At 41.6% G+C, this 20,336-nt stretch overlaps 1 non-coding gene and 1 pseudogene across 1 annotated transcript; one reads left to right on the top strand and one right to left on the bottom strand.

The window, feature by feature from the left end:
• Positions 1–1,323: 1,323 nt before the first annotated feature.
• Positions 1,324–20,336, bottom strand: part of LOC120029409 — a 48,520-nt pseudogene continuing 29,507 nt past the window's right edge.
• On the top strand, positions 4,306–4,358 carry LOC120030118. Its single transcript, XR_005473627.1, has one exon. It is a non-coding gene; the product is annotated as a U7 small nuclear RNA (small nuclear RNA).

The raw sequence follows: 20,336 nt of genomic DNA, 5'->3' as shown, positions 1-20,336 counted from the left end.
CCTACCACACTACCGCATTCATTCATCAAGGCACGTTAGCGATAGCAATAGGCACGTTAGCGATAGGGAATAAACCAGCAAAATATATTAATTTTCACTAACCTTCATAAACCTTCATCAGATGACAGTCCTATAACATCAGGTTATACATACACTTATGTTTTGTTCGAAAATGTGCATATTTAGAGCTGAAATCAGTGGTTATACATTGTGCTAACGTAGCATCTTTTTCCCAGAATGTGCGGATATTTTTATGACACTCCAACTATTCTGACCAAATAACTATTCATAAACGTTACTAGAAAATACATGTTGTATAGGAAATGATAGATACACTAGTTCTTAATGCAATCGCCGTGTTAGAATTCTAAAAATAACTTCATTACGACATCCAGCTTAGGTATAGCGAGAGAGTGCCCAAACTCTGGGCGCAAACGACTATTTCACATGTTCGACAGATATATGAAATAGCATCATAAAATGGGTCCTACTTTTGATGATCTTTCATCAGAATGTTGTACAAGGGGTCCTTTGTCGGGAACAATCGTTGTTTGGATTTAGAATGTCCTCTTCTCCAGTCAATTAGCACGGAAAGCTAGCAAAGTGGCGCTAAGCTCTCCTTCCTGAACAAAGGCACACAACGCAACACTCCTAACGTCCCGAATAAATTTCAATAATCTAATAAAACTATATTGAAAAAACATACTTTACGATGATATTGTCACATGTATCAAATAAAATCAAAGCCGGAGATATTAGTCGTCCATAACGACAGCTTATCAGAAGGCAAATCCAGGTCCCTTCACGCGCTCTCCAGAAAACAGGAAACTGGTGACACGTCATGCCGAGAGCTATTATTCGACCCCAGATCAAGTTACACACTCCATTTCTTCTCTCACTGCTTGTCGACATCTAGTGGAAGACGTATGAAGTGCATGTATTCTAATAAATATCAAGGACATTAATAGGCAGGCCCTAGAACAGTGCATCGATTTCAGATTTTCCACTTCCTGTCAGGAAGTTTGCTGCAAAAGGAGTTCTGTTTTACTCACAGATATAATTCAAACGGTTTTAGAAACTAGAGAGTGTTTTCTATCCAATAGTAATAATAATATGCATATTGTACGAGCAAGAATTGAGTACGAGGCCGTTTAAATTGGGCACGATTTTCCCCCAAAGTGAAAACAGCGCCCTCTGTCCTCAACAGGTTAATCAGACTTTGCAAAGCAATGTTAGAGTCCAGTAGTACCGTGTATAGCGCAAAGAGAGTAGTGCAACAAGGTCCCTGAGAGGCAGTTCTAAGCGGTGGGCGGGTGGATATGGCTAGTGCTGTGACACAGAGTTCAGCAGGGTTTCAGTAGCTGGAAAGAAACTGTTCTTGAGCCTGCTAGTGCGGGAACGTAGAGACCTGTACCGCCTGCCTGATGGAAGGAGGGCAAACAGTTTGTGGCATGGATGTGAAGGGTCCTTGATGATGCTGCGTGCCCTACGCAGACACCGCTTGCGCTGGAGGTCTACGATGGCAGGGATCTGGGCACCAGTGATGTGCTGGGCGATTTTCACCACCTGTTGCAGGGCCTTCCGGTCGGCCACGGAGCATCTGCCAAACCACACTGTGGCACAGTTAGTCAGAATGCTCTCGACCGTGCAGCGGTAAAAGTTCACCAGGATCTTGGGAGACAGGTGGGCCTTCTTCAGCCTCCTCAAAAAGTACAGGCGCTACTGCACCTTTTTGACCAGGGTTGAGTTGTTGATGGTCCAGGAGAGTTCATCGGAGATGTAGGCACCCAGGAATTTGAAACTGGGCATATGCTCCACCTCAGTGCCATCATTGAGACAGGGGCATGGCTGCAGCTTTTAGACTTCCTGTAATCCACAATGACCTCCTTGGTTTTCTTTGCATTGAGGGCCAGGTTGTTGTCAGCGCACCTTGCAGCCAGGTGCTTGACCTCCTCCCTGTAGGCTGACTTGTCATTGTCACTGATCAGCCCTACCACCATGGTGTCGTCTGCGAACTTGACGATGGTGTTGGAACCGTGTACAGGAACGCAGTCGTAGGTGAAGAGGGAGTACAGGAGGGGGCTCAGCACGCAGCCCTGTGGCACACCGGTGTTCAGGGTTGAGGAGGTGAAGTTGTGTAACCTGACAGACTGGGGTCTGTTGGTTAGAAAGTCCAAAGTCCAGTTACAGAGAGAGGGGCTTATCCCTAGGTCATGAAGTTTGGTGGCCAGCCTCGAGGGAACGTTGAATGCTGAGCTAAAGTCTATGAACAGCATTCTCACATAGGTGTTGGTTTTGTCCAGGTGGGTCAAGGCAGAGTGTAAAGCTGTGAAACACCCACCTTGTACTTACTGTGTGTTTGTCCTCCGTAGTTGTGTGTCTTTCTTTGTTTGCTGAAATCCATACTTTTCTATAAACCTTAATCAAACACAAACAATGGCTGTTTGCTCATTGCTGTTGCTCTAAGATGGCAACTCAGTGCAAATGCGCAGGTACAATTGAATCTCAACAAGAAAACAGTCAGCTGTGATATTTGATTAACGTTTATTAAAAAAAGATGGACTTCAGCAAACAAAGAAAGCCACGCAACGACGGAGGACAAACATAGGTACAAGGTGGGCATTTCATAATTATTATTCTTTTTTAAGTATTGACTATGGGCAAATCGATGTAGTCTGAGCTAGATTCCACAAAGCCTGCTCTCGGCTCCACTCCGTTGGTGAAGTTTGTTAGAAACTTCCTTCCACTAAGGTTAAGCCTGCAGTTAACACTAATCTTTACAAATTGGTATTTGGTATTTTATTAGCATGCCCATTAGCTGTTGCAAAAGCAGCAGCTACTCTTCCTGGGGTCCACACAAAACATGAAACATAATACAGAATGACATAATACAGAACATCAATAGACAAGAACAGCTCAAGGACAGAACTACATAAATTTTTTGAAAAGGCACATGTAGCCTACATATCAATGCATACACACAAACTATCTAGGTCAAATAGGGGAGAGGCGTTGTTTATCAGCCCTCTGATTACAATGAAGAGCAAAACGTGCCGCTCTGTTCTGGGCCAGCAGCAGCTTAACTAGGTCTTTCCTTGCAGCGCTGGACCACACGACTGGACAATAATCAAGATTAGACAAAACTAGAGCCTGCAGAACTTGGAGTGTGGTGTCACAAAAGCAGAGCATCTCTTTATTACGGCCAGACCTCTCCCCATCTTTACAACCATTTAATCTATATGTTTTGACCATGACAGTTTACAATCTAAGGTAACGCCAAGTAATTTAGTCTCCTCAACTTGTTCAACAGCCACACCATTCATTTTCCAGATTCAGCTGAGGTGTAGAACTAGAACCCATTGGATTTGCTCTTATGTGCTGTACTATAATGCAAACATTATGTACAGGCGTGAAGCACACTGCACAGCACACTACTGTTTAGAAATGTTGGTATTTAATCAATTGTGAAAAAATTACTTAATTTTCATACTTTAGTAATAGTAAAGATACTTTGATAGAAAATGACTCAAGTAAAAGTGAAAATACCCAGTAAAATACTACTTGATTAAAAGACAAAGCATCTAGTTTAAAAGTACTCAATTATCATACTGGAGTAAAAGTAAAACGCCTTATATTAAGATAATTTTCTTGTTTTTGTCATTTCCGGCCAGACAGGGGCACAGTACACTTAAAGAACAGCTGTAATGGTTACAACAATACTCATCTGGGCGGATTTTAAGGAAAATAGCATTTGTGTGCGTGTGTGTGTGTGCATGTGTGTGTGCATGTGTGTGTGTGCATGTGTATGAGCGACACCATACATAGCTGAACATTGACAGAGGATCAGCCACTACTCACCTTTTAAGTAGGCAGCCTTGCACAAGCCTTGGCTTGTGCGAGCTGGAACGCACAAGCTCCAAATAATTTATCTCCATTTTCCACACTTTTAGTACGTATTACACAATTTCTACACAACAGTTTGTGCAAAACTAAAAAAGGCAATAAAGTAGGTGGCAGGTAGCCTAGCGGTTAAGAGCATTGGGCCAGTAACCAAAAGGTTGCTGGTTTGAATCCCTGAGCCGACTAGGTGAAAAATCTGTCAACGTACCCTTGCTCTGGATGAGAGTGTCTGTAAAATAAACTTCTCCACCTGTAAAAATACTACAGTTTACTATAGAATACTATACTTCACACTGTAGTATCCCTCCATCATGTGTATTACTAACTATAGAATACTATAGTAAATACTGCACTTTTTTAACTATAGTAAATACTATATAATTACATCTATCTACAGGTTATGGAAAATGTACTCTTTTAGTATTTCTCCAGTAGGTTTCCTCAAGGAGAAAGCCTCCTTCTATGTCAAAGATAGTGAAACAAAAACACTATAGTAAATGCTACAGTAACACCAGCAAAAACAATACGGCAAAAACTACAGTACTGTATATTACAGTCTGCAGAAACACTACAGTTTATACAACAGTATACTACAATCCACAAAAACACAACATTAATTACTACAGTATGTACTACACATTTCCTTACTACAGTATTTATACTATAGTTAATTAACTGTAAATACTACAGTATGCTACAGTCTGCAAAGAAACTACAGTGAATAATACAGTATATAAATATATTAATACTACAGTATTTAGACCATAGTATAATATAGTATTTTTTATGTTGGTCACACTGGCTGATTACTAAAGGTTTCTGTTGTGTGTAGAAACTGTGAACAACCATCAGAGCTAGGCTATACCCTCTGACAGAACAATCAGAGTAAAAATTTTGTTGGTGCTTAATCAAATCCTGATGGTAATAAATGTTACACTGCAAGGCCCATTGCGTCTAATTGGCTCTTAATTTGACATCTACAAATCATGAGTGGCATGGGGTGGTTGGGTTTGCGCCAGGTAGGGGGGAGGTTTAGGCCGAGGTGAGGTGAGACTGAGTAATTGAGGACCCCTCGGTCTATGCGTCATGGTCCTCTCAAACAAGCCTACATGTTTAGGACCTTATTTGACTCAGTCTGGAGTAATAACTCACACACACTATGGAACGAGCCAGAAAGAAGTGCCTCCTTTGTATGGCATGTACCTGCCTGTGTAGCTTTTATTTTCGTTTAATGATGCTCATTTCATTTTCTTTCATTCCTACATCTATCACCCACAGAGCACTTCATTCCCATGACGTTTAACATTTAACTACTGCTCCCTTTCATTTCTCATAAGTGCAAATTGTTTGCGGCTTTTTATGATAGTTTTATGATGGTGCCAACTTTCCAGTGTTTGGACTGACTCGTCACAGCAAGCCATGGCAAGGAGGATTGATTGATGAGGCTGTAGAACCACTGGAACACCACAGCATTCTAAGTGGGGTCCCTAGACGGCTGTTACATTCTGTGGTTTGGGGTAAAGACGACAAACATTCTGAATACAAAATCTATCAAACGCATTACAGTATACAGAGCACCTCGCTTATTTTTAGGAACATCTGTGCCTTGTCCCTAGGGTTAAGGAGATTTTGGATTTGACCATCAATGTATTGTTTTGTTGTAACGGGGGTTCCAACATTTCAGTAGTTTCTCTGGAACAAAAGTATATTGTGAACCCTGTATCCTTGTGAGAGACAGAGAGACTCTCAAATAGCCAATGTTCTCCACAATGTTTGAATTATAGCATGTGAAAATACTTGTCCTCCTATCGAGTACGCAGGGAAAATCCGAAAGAGAAAAAATGGCAGGTGAATAATATTAGCTATAGAATAAGTCTGTTAGACCAAAATCAATCTCCCATTACCTCCCCTTTACTTGTAATTTATCAGACCAAAGGGCCCTCTAGGACTTAGACCCACTGTCTCTCTTCCACCCTCATTTTCCACCCCTCTGTATCCCAAATGGCACCCTATTCCCTATGTAGTGCATTACTTTTGACCAGGGCCTATAGGGCTTCAAAAACACCACAAGGACCAGAGGATGAAATAGAGAATAGCCCTTTCATCTGTTAATAGGGACCGGACCAATTGTTCCCCCCTCTCAGCCCAATTTCCCCCCACCCCCTCCTCTCTCTCCGTTATACATGTAATTGAGGCCCAGGTTTGCGGTGGAAGTGTAGGCCTGGGGAAAGACGGAAGGAGAATTCCTATATCCTTTCTGGCCAAATGAAGGTAATTCACTACACCCTGAAACTTTCTATTGAGATGAATGCTCCCACCCACCCTTCCCCACTCCCACCGTTCTCTCTTCCCCCAACCCTGCTGCTCCCACTTCCCTTTATCCCTTTCTTAAAGACAATGTGTTTTTACAACAAGTAATTACAGGGTTAATGACTGATTTGATGGGCCTGTGAAAAGAGGTGTAACGTCATTGTCGGGCCTTGGTGGAAAAAGAGTAGTGAGTTCAGTTGGTTTAGCTCTCAAGAGGTCGGTAGGGATTAGGGTACTTGTGGCCTCTCATGAGCAAAGGCGGAAAGAGGATTCCCCTCTTTTATTCTGCTTTTCTCACATTCTCATTCAAATGTGTCTTAGTTATTTAACTCAGTTGTCTTATGGAAGGATGTGTTATTTGCATTTGCATGGATTGTTGTTTTTCTTCTTTTTTTACATTCAACACTTTATACCGAAATGAATGTGTACTGGAGAATTTTGAAACGAAGGCACACAACTACAGTACAGATTTATACAGTATTCTGTATTCGTAAACTGTTGTCATGTTGTAACATGTTACACAGCAATTGGGTTGCTGTATATAGCTACAGATGAATAGCATACATTATAACATTATTATTATACTTTTTTTTTACTCACTATCACAATTTAAATTATATCACCAACCAAAGATTTGGTTGGTGGCCCAACATGTTTTATCTCCATTGATCAATACGTAAAGAGTAATTTAAGAAGTTGAATTCGGAACCACTTTGGCCACCCTGTAGACTAGATATCATAGCCATGCATTTCATATATTGTCAGGCATTACATGCATTTGATCAAAGATGCAAATGTACAGTGCCTTCGGGAAGTATTCAGACCCACAGAGATGGTTGTCCTTCTGGAAGGTTCTCCCATCTCCACAGGGGAACTCTAGAGCTCTGTCAGAGTGACCATCGGGTTCTTGGTCATCTCCCTGACCAAGGCTATTTCCCCAATTTGCTCAGTTTGGCCAGGTCTAGGAAGAGTCTTGGAGGTTCCACACTTCTTCCATTTAAGATTGATGGAGGCCACTGTGTTCTTCGGGATCTTCAATGCTGAAATGTCTTTGGGGTACCCTTCCCCAGATCTGTGCCTCGACACAATCCTGTCTCGGAACTCACGCACAATTCCTTCGACCTCATGGCTTGGTTTTTGCTGTGACATGCACTGTCAACTGTGGGACCTTTAATAGACAGTTGTGTGCCTTTCCAAATCATGTCTATTCAATTGAGTTTACCAGAGGATGGACTCCAATCAAGTTGTAGAAACATCTCAAGGACGATCAATGGAAACAGGATGTACCTGAGCTCAATTTCGAGTCTCATAGCAAAGGGTCTGAATGCTTATGTAAATAAGTTATTTCTGGGGGGGTTTTGTAATAAATCTGCTAACATTTCCAAAAATCTGTTTTCACTTGTGCGGGGTATTGTGTGTAGATTGCTGCGTTTTTTTATTGTTCATTTAATCCATTTTAGAATAGGGCTGTAATGTAACAAAATGTGGAAAAAGTCACTGTACATAATGTTTTTCATTTTCTTATTTAACCTCTATTTAACTAGGCACCTACATGCATGTCTGAAATACATTTAAGGCATTACATGCATTTTAGCAATGATGCAAATGTATTTACGTAACGGTAAATATACTGAAATGTAATTTTTGTTTGTATGGGAAACCATCTTGGCTAACCGTGGGGCAAAACAATTGACTTATTTACTTACTCACTTTTCTTTGCTAGAAATGAAGGCTGTCTCCAAATGAGTAAGGTGAACGTGCGTGCAGTGACCTCTCTGAGGCGGTTACAACTTTTGCTTGGTGAGGCACAGCCGGTAGCTCCACATGGTATAGGAGGAAGGAAAGAGAAGAACACATGACAGACACAAACCCAAATGACCCTGCCTCTGCCATCTCTCCATCCACCTGCCACCTCTAGAACCCATCTCCTCTAGAACCACCCTAATACCAGAGACTTCCTGCTGAGAAACACCATGGCAACCAAATAACCTACTATTGATTGGCCAAGCTGTTACAAATTACACATTAGACAGCTTCATAAACACAGTCATTAGCATATAAAGAGATGAGCGGAGGGCACAGAGGGGAGAAGGGAGATCATTTGGGGACATCCTAAAGTTCCCTTAGGCCTTTTGTAATGATCGCTGAGGGCCCACCAAGGTCCCTGAACACACACAGGCAGCCACAAGGTGCCCACACCAGACTCTGTCCTCACAGTCGTTTATCAGTCTACCTGCAGGCTATTGGAAGGAGGGTGAGTAGTGAGGCAATGACAGGGGCCACAGCTGGGAGACACTGCCCTAGGCCAGATATGGTGCATCTCAGGTCAACCCTAACCCCAGCCATAGCAATAACCCTAGATTCATGTCCACATCCCTGTTCAACAGTGAGCCTAACCAAAACCCTAAACCTAACCATAAGAATAACCCTTGCTTGGAAGATAGAAGATGGTGCTGCAGTGGATAAGTGGATATGTCTTACGGGCTGCTGACCAATTATGCTATTTTATGTTTTCTTTTACGCTGATCTTTTTTTTTACATTTACATTTACATTTTTTTACAATGTTTCCGCCGCCATTTCCTATGACAGAAAACAGCTTCTGGACAGTATAACATTTATCATTAACCTTGATTTGGGTGAAGATTTCTACTTCAAAAAGTCGGCAGCTATGGACGTACTGCTCATTCTGAACCAGGTCCTAATCCTCGGGATTTGAAAGAGAAAGAGACGGCTTAAGAGAGGCAAATGAGTGGGCTCCTTGACGAGACTACGTTGTCGAGTTAAGAAACCGCCTCTATCGTCCTTTCTATTGGTGAAAGTACAATCACTGGAGAACAAACTGGATGCGCTCCGTTCGAGACTATCCTATCAACGGGACATGAAGAACTGCAAAATCCTATATCACTCAGAGTCGTGGCTGAACAAAGACATGGATAATATACATCTAGTTGGTATTTCTGGTGCGCAATCTCTGATGTTTAGGAAGTCTCAAGGTTTTGCTTGCCTGAGTTAGAATACCTCATGATAAGCTGCAGACCTAACTATTTACCAAGATAGTTTTATATATTTTTCGTACTAAGACCGCACTCAACGAGGTGTATAAGGCCATTAGCAAAAAAGAAAATGTACATCCAGAGGCGGAGCTCCTAGTGGCCGGTGATTTTAATGCAGGGAAACTGAAATACGTCTTACCTCATTTCTACTAGCATGTCACCAGGGCAACTAGAAGGGATACAACTCTAGATTACCTTTACTCCACACACACAAACATACAAAACTCTCCCTAGTCCTCCATTTGACAAATCTGACCATAACTCTATTCTCCTGATTCCTGCTTACAAGAAAAAACTAAAACAGGAAGTACCAGTGACGCGCTTAGCAGATGCTAAGCTACAGTACTGCTTCGCTAGCACAGACTGGAATATGTTCCTTGATTCATCCGATAACATTGAGGAGTTGACCACATCAGTAAAGGGCTTCATTAGAAAATGCATCGACGACGTCGTCCCCACAGTGACCGTGCATACATATTCCAACCAGAAAACATGGATTACATACATCCTTTTCAAGGAGTGGGACACTTATCCAGACGCTTATTAGAAATCCCACTACGACCTCAGACGAGCCATCAAACATTCAAAACGTCAATACAGGACTAAGATCGAATCCTACCACGCAGGCTCTTATGCTCGTCAGATGTGGCAGGGCTTGTTAACTATCATGTATTGCAAAGGAAAACCCATCCGTGAGCTGCCCAGTGACGCGAGCCTACCAGATGAGCTAAACTACTTCTATGCTCGCTTCAAGGCAAGCAACACTGAACCATGCATGAGACCACCAGCTGTTCTGGACGACTGTGTGATCTCGCTCTTTGTAGCTGATGTGAGTAAGATCTTTAAACAGATTAACATTCACAAGGCCGCAGGGCCAGACAGATTACCAGAACTCGTACTCAGAGCATGCGCTGGAGAGCTTGAGAGTGTCTTCACTGACATTTTCAAACTCTCCCTGACGCAGTCTGTAATACCTCAGGTTTCAAGCAGACCACCATAGTCCCTGTAACCTGTCTAAATGACTATCGCCCCAAAGCACTCACATCTCACATTGAAAGGGTTGTCATGTCAAATCAAATGTTATTGGTCACATACACATATTTAGCTGTTGCGCCTTCGTCACCACACTATCTGTGTTGGGGGACCATTTCAGATCGTCAGTGACGTGTACGCCGAGGAACTTGAAACTTTCCACATTCTCCACTGCAGTCCCGTCAATGTGGATAGGGGCGTGCTCCCTATGCTTTTTCCTGAAATACACGATTTGCTCCTTCAGTGAAGTGGAGGTGCTGCTTCCCCTTCACCACCTGGAGGCAGCCCGACAGGAAGTCCAGGACCCAGTTGCACAGGGCGTGGTTCAGACTTAGGGCCCAAGCTTGATAATGAGCTTGGAGGGTACTATGGTGTTGAAGGCTGAGCTATAGTCAATGAACAGCATTCTTACATAGGTATTCCTCTTGTCCAGGTGGGATAAGGCAGATCTATTGGGGCGGTAAGCAAATTGAAGTGGGTCTAGGGTGTCAGGTAAGGTAGAGGTGATATGATCTAGCTTCTCAAACCACTTCATGATGACAGAAATGAGTGCTACGGGGCGATAGTCGTTTAGTTCAGTTACCTTTGCTTTCTTGGGTACAGGTGTTTAGCTTGTCTGGGAGCAAGACGTCAGTGTCCGCGACGTGGCTGGTTTTCCCTTTGTAATCTGTGATTGTCTGGAGACCCTGCGACATATGTCTCGTGTTAGAGCTGTTGAATTGCGACACCACGTTGTATGTGTACTGACGTTTTGCCTGTTTGATTGTCGTGGCGCATATCAACACTATCATCACAGACACCCTGGACCCACTCCAATTCACATACCTCCCCAACAGATCCACCGGTGGAATTTCTATTGCACGCCACACTGCCCTCTCCCACCTGGAGAAGAGGAAAACCTATTTGAGAATGCTTTTTATTGACTACAGTATAGCTAAGCGTTCAAGTTCACGACTATCAAATCAAAATCAGATCAAATGTTATTTGTCACATGCGCAGAATAAAACAGGTGTCGACCTTACAGTGAAATGCTTACTTACAAGCCCTTAACCAACAACGTTTGTGTTAAGTGTTAAGTAAAAAATAGATAAGTAAAAAAATTGAAAATAAAAGTAATAAATAATTAAACAGCAGCAGTAAAATAACAAGCAAGTCTATATACAGGGGGTACCAGTATAGAGTCAATGTGCAGGGTCACCGGTGAGTCGAGGTAATTGAGGTAATATGTATATGTAGGTAGAGTTAAAGTGAATATGCATAGATTATACACAGAGAGTAGCAGCAGCGTAAAAGAGGGTTCTAGGTAGCCCTTTAATTATCTGTTCAGGAGTCTTATGGCTTGGGGGTAGAAGCTGTTAATAAGCCTTTTGGACCTAGACTTGGCGCTCCGGTAACGCTTGCCGTGCGGTAGCAGAGAGAACAGTCTATGACTAGGGTGGCTGCATGGAGTCTTTCACAATTTTTAGAGCCTTCCTCTGACACCACCTGGTATAGAGGTCCTGGATGGCAGGAAGCTTGGCCACAGTAATGTACTGGGCAGTATGCACTACCCTCTGTAGTGCCTTGCGGTCGGAGGCCGAGCAGTTGCCATACCAGGCAGTGATGCAACCAGTCAAGGTGCTCTTGATGGTGCAGCTGTAGAACCTTTTGAGGATCTGAGGACCCCATGCCAAATCTTTTCTGTCTACTGAGGGGAATAGGCTTTGTCGTGCCCTCTTCACGACTGTCTTAGTGTGTTTGGACCATGATAGTTTGTTGGTGATGTGGACACCAAGGAACATGAAGCTCTCAACCTGTTCCAATACAGCCCCGTCGATGAGAATGGGGGCGTGCTCGGTCCTCTTTTTCCTGACTAACCTCAGGAACCTGTGACTGAACACCTCCCTCTGCAACTGGATCCTGGACCTCCTGACGGATCACTCCCAGGTGGTGAGGGTAGGCAACAACACATCGACCACGCTGACCCTCAATACAGGGGCCCCTCAGGGATGCGTGCTTAGGCCCCTCCTTTACTCCCTGTTCACCCATGAACATTCAGCCCAAAGTGTTCAATTGTGGTTTCAGACCAGAGAATCTTGTTTCTCATGGTCTGAGAGTCCTTTTTTCACCTTTTGAAAAACTTCCTTGTGGTCTTTCATCTGCCTTTTACTGAGGAGTGGCTTCCGTCTGGCCACTCTACCATAAAGGCATGATTGGTGGAGTGCTGCAGAGATGGTTGTCCTTCTGGAAGCTTCTCCCATCTCCTCAGAGGAACTCTGGAGCTCTGTCAGAGTGACCATCCCCCGATTACTCGTTTGGCTGGGTGGCCAGCTCTAGGAAGATTCTTGGTGGTTCCAAACTTCCATTTAAGAACGATGGAGGCCATTGTGTTCTTGGGGACCTGCAATGCAGAAAGGTTTTGCTAACATTCCCCATATCTGTGCCTCGACACAATCCAGTCTTGGAGCTCTACGGACAATTCCTTCAACCTCATTGCTTGGTTTTTGCTCTGACATGCACTGCCAACTTTGGGACCTTATTTATGTCCATGTCATGTCCAATCAATTGAATTTATCACAGGTCGACTCCAAGCAAGTTGTAGAAACATCTCAAGGATGATCAATGGAAATGCCTATAGGGCGGCGCACAATTGGCCCAGCATCGTCCGGGTTAGGGGAGGGATTGTCCGGGGGGGCTTTACAAGTAGGCAGTCATTGAAAATTTGAATTTGTTATTATCTGACTTGCCTAGTTAAATAAAAGTTAAATAAAAAATATATAAAATAAATAAAAACAGGATGCACCTTAGCTCAATTTTGAGTCTCATCGCAAATGGTCTGAATACTTATGTAAATGAGGTATTTCTATTTTTTTTATACATTTGCCAACATTTCTATACCTGTTTTCACTTTGCCATGATGTGGTGTTTTGTTTAAATCAGTGAGGATTTTTTTTATTTAATCCATTTCAGAATATGACTGTAACGTAACAAAATGCGGAAAAAGGGAAGAGGTCTGAATACTTTCCGAATGCACTGTAAATGTACATTTTGTGTCACTGCCCGACATGCGATACCCCATAATGTCAAGAAGGAAATCTGTTTTTAGATGTTTTAAATATAAAATAAAACATGTAAATGTCTTGAGTCAATAAGAATTCAACCCCTTTGTCATGGCAAGCCTAAAGTTCAGGAGTAAAATGTTGCTTATCAAATCACATAATAAGTTGCATGAACTCACTGTGTGCAATAATATTTTTTTACATGATTTATGAATGACTACCTCATCTCTGTGCCACACACATACAATTATCTATAAGGTCCCTCAGTCGAGCAGTGAATTTCAAACACATATTCAACCACAAAGACCAGAGAGGTTTTCCAATGCCTCGCAAAGAAGGGCACCTATTGGTAGATGGATAAAAAGGAAAAAAGCAGACATTTAATATGCCTTTGAGCATGGTGAATTTATTCATTAAACTTTGGATGGTGTATCAACACACCCAGTCACTACAAAGATACAAGCGTCCTTCCTAACTCAGTTGCCGGAGAGGAAAGAAATCTCTCATGGAATTCACTATGAGGCCGATTGTTAATTTATAACAGTTCCAGACTTTAAAGCTGTCAAAGGTTGTGTAGTTACAGTACTTCACAATAATAACCTAAATGGCAGAGTAAAAAGAAGGAAGCCTGTACAAAATACAAATATTCTACAACATGCATCCTGTTTGTAATAAGGCACTAAAGTAAAACTGAAAAAAAATGGTAAAGAAATTAAATTTATGTCCGGAATACAAAGCTTTATTTTTAGGGCAAATCCAACACAACACATCACTAAGGACCACCATATTTTCAAGCATGGTGGTTGCTGCATCATGTTATGGGTATACTTGTCATCGGCAAGAACTAGGGAGTTTTTCTTTTAGCATAGAAAGATACATAATAGAGTTAATCATGTCTGCTTTATCCTAACCCTAGCTTCATCATGCTCTTCATCATCCTCATCCTCATCATCATCATCATCATCATCACCATCATCGTCACCACCATCCTTGTATGGTAGCTAATATCCTGAAAATGTATCTAAGGTCATTAGCCACATGTAAGGCACGCTTACAGTTTAACCACTGTAACCGAGCAACCTGAGGTTAAACAACATTCAATCAATACATTCCCCTGTACATCCACTAGATCAATTCTTATAATGAGTTTCAATGAGAACAGACATCGTTAAAAGGCTGCTTGTGTTAATGAGATGTACATCCCAAGGTCCCAGTATGTTTAAAGCCAGCTCAATACATTTGCTCTATGTGAATCTGATGGCCAATTATTATTGATCCAGAGGGTTCGGACATGTGTGGTGGATTCACCGCCTGGCAATTCTGGCAAATGCCAGAAGTATTGGACCATCTTTTATTAGGGTAGGCTGGTTGAAATGGACAACAATTATATGTAAAAATAGAATGGACACAGCCAGATGCCCATGAGCCAGTTTTTTTGTGTGACTTTTGCACTATTTCCCTGTTGTCATGATCGTCTATATTGATCATTTGGCTGACCAATGGGCAACAGCCCCCCCCCCCCCCCCCCCCCCACCCACCAAGATGGGCCCGGCCTCATTTTCTGATTGGCTGAGCTGAGGTGGCGCAAATGTCACATTCAAAGTCAAACGTGCATCATCAGAAAGAATAAGACCCGTTCTGACTCTGTCAGCCACTCAGTAAAAACAGAAAAATGGAATGGTAGTGCCGAAAAAGTTAGTGAGACCAAAAAAGGCCTCTTTAGGTCGATGCTGCTAAATGTGTGAAATTAACCGACTTTTTTGCTCAAAGTTCTGGTTCTGCTGGTCCGAGCGCTGTGTCTGTGAGAAATGTGTCTGTGAGAAATGAGGTGCAGTCGAGGTAGGAATAACACTGAGAAAGAGGATCACGCACACTGACATAGATCATGTAGCCTACTGCTGCCAGTTAGGCCTAATATTTTGGCTGTATATTGAATGAAAAGATGTCATACCTACTATAGTAGGCTAATTAGAGAAAGGGGATTTGGGGGAACATTTAAACACTAGGCTACTTGCAATATAGCCTCACAAGTCGTTAGATTGGCTTTTATAGCACCTACCCATTGGGCAAAATCTGGTTGAAAAGCCGTCAGTATGAGCGTCCACGTTTTGGGTTCCAAGTTCTACTTGGAACCAAACGGGTTCTGCATGGAACCAGAAACGGTTCTTCAAAGGGTTCTCCTATAGGGAAAGCCAATTAACCCTTACAGGTTCTAGATAACACCTTTATTTCTAAGAGTGTAATATCATGCAATCATGGGAAGCTGAATAGCATGTCTCTTGGGAAATCCAGTCTCTGTGAGACCTGATGCAGAGAAAAAATGTTACTGATCATCAGCAAAGCTAGTACAAACCTAGCTCTTACAAAGCTGCTTAGTAGGAATCAATTCACATTGAAGCTCAGAGTATCAAACAGAAAAAAATGACATTTTGCACATACTACTTACAGTCATTGACTATGGATTTAAGGAGGAGGGGTTCTGCTCTCTCCTTTCCCTGGGATGTGGCAGAATAGATCACTGGTAACTGAGTGGGTGGCCAAGCACTGTTGTAGAAGCCATGCATCAGGTCATTTGCATTTTTCAGGAACTGTAAAGAGAGAGATGAATCATGATTACCCATCCCAAAGCAGGGATAGGAAAAATGTATCGTGTTTTCAAATATAAAATCCCTGATGAAACAAGAAAAACTTCAATTCCATTTTGGAAGGTACAGGTTTTAGGCTAGCTTACTCTCTCTCACACACACACACACACACACACACACACACACACACACACACACACACACACACACACACACACACACACACACACACACACACACACACACACACACACACACACACACACACACACTGTTTCCTATGTGTATTCATTGACCATATCTCGCTCTCTCTCTCTCTCACACACACACACACACACACACAATGTTTCCTATGTGTATTCATTGACCATATCTCACTCTCTCTCACACACACACACACACACACACACACACACACACACACACACACACACACACACACACACACACACACACACACACACACACACACACACACACACACACACACACACACACACATAAACATGATCATCATCATCTCTCTCCCCCCTCTCTCTCACACAGAACATACACACAGCTAACATGACATCTTCTCTGTCTGTCTCTCTCTCTCTCACACACACAAACACACACACATATAGAGAGAACACACACACATTTACTGTCATTAACTAAACAGATATCAACATGTCAAAACATTAGCTAACTAGCTACAACAGATAAAAATGTAAACTTACCATGCCCATAGAGAATTAGCCAGAGTGCTAATGTTAGCTAGCTAAAATTAGCCAGCTAAGTTAGCTAACGTTAGAAAATCTTTCCTTGACGTTCTTCTCCCCCAAAAAACGCTGGTTTTCAGCGTAAAGAACATCAGAACAATCCTGTCAATATTGATTTAATCTGATGAGGTCTAACATGATCAATTATAGCCTTGTCCGAGCCAGAAGGCATTAGTCCAATTTTATGAATTGTAATGGTTCTTGTGTCTTATATGTAATAAGTGCATGCCCCACAGACACTATGCACATGTTTATATAGATAGGTGTCTATTAATTGAGTAGCATTAAGATAACTGGTAGGTAGTTCAAATAGATTTTAACCAAAAAACAGACATCAACCAAAATAAGACATATTTTTCATGACGTCAAAAAGACATAATGGAAAAGACTTCTTAATCTGGTTGTGATCTAGTTATAAGACGTCCCGACCAGATTTCATCCGGTCTTTATTACGTTGTACGCCCATTGGGTTAGGTAAGGCAATAGCCATCTAGTAGACATATATACAGTTATTAATACTAAACACAAGTCATCATGTATTACCATAAAGGTCAATTAGGGACTGTCTGTGTATATTAATTGTTTTATTCATGTTTATTTGCTTCTGAATTTCAGTCTCTTCAGCCCAGCGAGAGAGTTTATGAGGTGTAGTAACAAGTGACTCTGGTGTCGGATTATAATACATAGTCACCACACTGAAGGCTGGAAAGTACCGCCTATCTCCCACTTATTCAATTTGCTGAAAGGCCTGTCAGTTCTTGGCAGAAAGATACACTGTCAAATAAAGCACAATGCTGGAAATCTATCCGCATCCACATAAACTAGTCCCGACATCATTCTTTGACAAACACAGAAGGTTGTATATTGAATTCAGAGAGAAGGAGAGAGAGAGAGAGACTGCCAGCTCCTTAATTAATGTAGCCATTGGCTACAGCCAAAACATTAACTAACTTGCAGCCTCTCTCTCACTCCTTCTCTCTCTCTGTTTTCTTCAATTGAAATATATGTGGCCTAATATTTAAACACGTATCTAAAATGGGCACTTGAAATTCACTAATTAGAAATATGTAGTTAGGCTGTTATAAGGTATTATATAAACCTAAACCTTAATCTATATGGCATATATTCAGTGATTTTCAAATTTTTCTAATATAGCGTAACTTGGGGAAATATATTTAGATATGTGCATAGTGGCTGTCCTCAGGCAAAAACATTTTGAAGGGAAATAAACCTGCAGAAATGTGTTTGTTTCTTTGTTAGTCAATAAAAACAGAAACTTTAGAAAGGGGGTTGTAACGAACGTCGTCGGGAGAAGGAGAAGAGGACCAAGGTGCAGCGTGGTAAGTGTTCATATTTTATAATAAAATACGAAACACTTCCAAAACAACAAAAACGACAAACAAACAGTTCTGTAAGGTGACGACACACAAAACAGAAAACAACTACCCACAAACACAGGTGGGAACAGGCTACCTAAGTATGGTTCTCAATCAGAGACAATGATTGACAGCTGCCTTTGATTGGGAACCATACCAGGCCAAACACAGAAATACAAAACATAGACAACATAGAACACCAGACATAGAATGCCCACCCCAACTCACCCCCTGACCATCCGAAATAGAGACATAAAAAGGATCTCTAAGGTCAGGGCGTGACAGGGGTGTTTTGCCGCTTTATTGAAGTGGAACGCCCCCCTCTATGGGGCTAAATGTCCCCTGAAGATGCTGAAATCCATTTTATATGTTTTATTTTTATATTTTTTTTGTAATTGACTCGTAATTAAAAGCTAAAGTCTAGGTATCTTATTTTAATTAAATCATATATCGGAACACAATGACATTGCACATCTCGCTATTAATCAGTGGTAAAAGTACTTAGGTAAAACACTTTACTTTACTATTTATATTTTTGACAAGTTCTGCTTTTACATCACTACATTCCTAAAGAAAATAATGTACTTTTTACTCCATACATTTTCCCTGACACCCAAAAGTACTTGTTACATTTTGAATGCTTAGCAGGACAGGAAAATGGTCCAATTCACGCACTTATCAAGAGAACATCCCTGTTCATCCCTACTGGCTCTGATCTGGCGGACACACAAAACACAAATGCTTTGTTTGTAAATTAATGTCAGAGTGTTGTAGTGTGCCCCTGGCTATATACGTAAATTTAAAAAAGTTAAACAAAATGTGCTGTCTGGTTTGCATAATATAAAGAATTTGAAATTTATTTATTTGTGATACTTAAGTGCAAATACTTTTGGACTTATACTCAATAACTATTTTACTGGGTGACTTTTATTTTACTTGAATCATTTTCTATTAAGGTATCTTTACTTTTACTCAAGTATGACTTCTGAGTACTTTGTCCACCATTACAATTAATATCATCACTATGATAAGGATTTGATGTACAGATCCTCTTTTTATCTTTCCTGTCCAAATCATTCTAAGTATCTCAAAATGTATTGTATAACTCAAAGTTACTCATAGATGATTTGGACATGATTTGGAAAAGGCTAATATACAGTTGAAGTCGGAAGTTTACATACACTGAGGTTGGAGTCATTAAAACTCGTTTTTCAACCACTCCACAAAATTCTTGTTAACAAACTATAGTTTTGGCAAGTCAGTTAGGACATCTACATAGTGCATGACACACGTACATTTTCCAACAATTGTTTACAGACAGATTATTTCACGTATAATTCTCTATGTCACAATTCCAATGGGTCAGAAGTTAACATACAATAAGCTTACTGTGCCTTTAAACAGCTTGGAAAATTGCAGAAAATGATGTCATGGCTTTAGAAGCTTCTGATAGGCTAATTGACATCATTTGAGTCAATTGGAGGTGTACCTGTGGATGTATTTCAAGGCCTACCTTCAAACTCAGTGCCACTTTGCTTGACATCATGGGAAAATCAAAAGAAATCAGCCAAGACCTCAGAAAAACAATTGTAGACCTCCACAAGTCTGGTTCATCCTTGGGAGCAAATTCATCTGTACAAACAATAGTAAACACCATAGGACCCCGCAGCCGTCATACCGCTCAGGAAGGAGACACGTTCTGTCTCCTAGAGATGAGCGTACTTTGGTGCGAAAAGTGCAAATCAATCCCAGAACAACAGCAAAGGACCTTGTGAAGATGCTGGAGGAAACAGGTACAAAAGTATCTATATCCACAGTAAAACGAGTCCTATATCGACATAACCTGAAGGACTCTCATTAAGGAAGAAGCCACTGCTCCAAAACCACCATAAAAAAGCCGGACTACGGTTTGCAACTGCACATGGGGACAAAGATCGTACTTTTTGGAGAAATGTCCTCTGGTCTGATGAAACAAAAATATAACTGTTTGGCCATAATGACCATCATTATGCTTGGAGGAAAAAGGGGGATGCTTGCAAGCCAAAGAACACCATCTCAACCGTGAAGCACGGGGGTGGCAGCATCATGTTGTGGGGGTGCTTTGCTGCAGGAGGGACTGGTGCACTTCACAAAATAGATGGCATCATGAGGATGGAAAATTATGTGGATATATTGAAGCAACGTCTCAAGACATCAGTCAGGAAGTTAAAGCTTGATCGCAAATGGGTCTTCCAAATGGACAATGACCTCAAGCATACTTCCAAAGTTGTGTCAAAATGG

This window comes from Salvelinus namaycush, chromosome 35 (assembly GCF_016432855.1).
Source record: "Salvelinus namaycush isolate Seneca chromosome 35, SaNama_1.0, whole genome shotgun sequence".
Taxonomy (NCBI): domain Eukaryota; kingdom Metazoa; phylum Chordata; class Actinopteri; order Salmoniformes; family Salmonidae; genus Salvelinus; species Salvelinus namaycush.
This window is presented reverse-complemented; position numbering and strand designations above follow the sequence as displayed.